The 1,492-nt window shown below is 44.6% G+C and overlaps 1 non-coding gene across 1 annotated transcript; it reads right to left on the minus strand.

Annotated features, from left to right (window-relative positions):
* Positions 1 to 230: 230 nt before the first annotated feature.
* LOC122035532 lies at positions 231 to 336 on the minus strand. The gene has a single exon (XR_006127081.1). It is a non-coding gene; the product is annotated as a small nucleolar RNA R71 (small nucleolar RNA).
* Positions 337 to 1,492: the final 1,156 nt, after the last annotated feature.

Below are 1,492 nucleotides of genomic sequence, written 5' to 3' on the forward strand. Positions count from 1 at the left end.
GAGAAATATCATAAAGTCCTTATCTACATCATGAGACATTTCTAGAACTTTGTGATATGGTGAAATTTGAAGGAGTCTCGGCGGATGCAGTTCGATTAATGGCATTTCCTTTCAGTATTAAGGATAAAGCAAGGACTTGATTATATTCTCTCCGTACTCAAAGCATCACAAGTTGGGAACAATTGGAGAAGCAATTTCTGAATCATTTTTTCCTACAAGTAGAATGATTTATATGAGGAATTACATCACAAATTTTGCTCAGACATATGGAGAATCATTATTTAAAGCATGAAATAGATTCAAGAGTCTACAAAGACAGTGCCCTCATAATGGTTTGGAAAAATGGCTGACCCTGCACATATTCTATAGGGGAATTTCTTTCTCAGATAAGTGTTTGTTAGATTCATCAGCTGGAGGTTCTTTTATGGACAAGAGTGTAAAGGGAGAGATTGTTGGTGCGGTTAGCACTAATGGGCTAACTCAAGTTTTGATGAATGACAAAATAGGTTAAGTTAGTTTCGTTATTATCTAACACTCTGATCGAGTGTGCAGGAGAAGCCTAGACATGTCGACGGACTGACCTGATGTCTGGCACGAAGCCCAACTAGGTCGACGGACCGACCGGATAGCTGGCACGAAGTCTAAACGGGTCAACGGGCTGACCGGACGTTTGGCACGAAGTCCAGCTAGGTCGACGGGCTGATTGGATAGCTGGCACGAAGCCCAGATAGGTCGAAGGGCTGACTGGACGTCTGATAGGTAAGTAAAGGTAAGTCACTAGAGGGGAGTGACTGTGAGGAAGCGTTCTCGGGAAGGGAACTTAGGCGCCGATCTGACTTAGAACCATTGCGGCACTCTAAGTCGAGATCTTGACTAAATTTCGGTCTCAGAGAGACAGAATCTAATTAATATTCTGCTTAATTTTAAATTGTGCTAATACTCTGTGTTGCAGGATATATCTTATATTTGCCTCTGGACTAACATTTTCTTGCAGGAAGGAATCTGCTAAAAACTGAGGGTCCGGGCGCCCGGGAGGGATCCGGGAGCCCAGAGGTAAAAAATTATCCTCAATGTCATTTCGCCGCATGGAGCTCCCTGGTTGGCTTGACTACATTATAATCAGGGCGCCCTGAAGGTTCCAGGCACCCCAAACCTCCTTTATAAGGAGAGTAGAGGCTGAAGCTCGAACAAAAACTCACAATCAACTCTTCTGGGCTCCTGACTTAACCAGGTTGTCATTGCATCAAAAAAGGAGAGATTGTTGGTGCGGTTAGCACTAACGGTCTAACTCAAGTTTTGATGAATGACAAAATAGGTTAAGTTAGTTTCATTATTATTTAACACTCTGATCGAGTGTGCAGAAGAAGCCCAGACAGGTCGATGGGCTGACCTGATGTCTGGCATGAAGCCCAGCTAGGTCGACGGGTCGACGGGCTGACCAGACGTTTGGTACGAAGTCCAGCTAGGTCGACGGGCTGACCGGATAGCTGGC

The sequence above is a fragment of the Zingiber officinale genome, chromosome 11B, assembly GCF_018446385.1.
Source record: "Zingiber officinale cultivar Zhangliang chromosome 11B, Zo_v1.1, whole genome shotgun sequence".
NCBI classification, from domain to species: domain Eukaryota; kingdom Viridiplantae; phylum Streptophyta; class Magnoliopsida; order Zingiberales; family Zingiberaceae; genus Zingiber; species Zingiber officinale.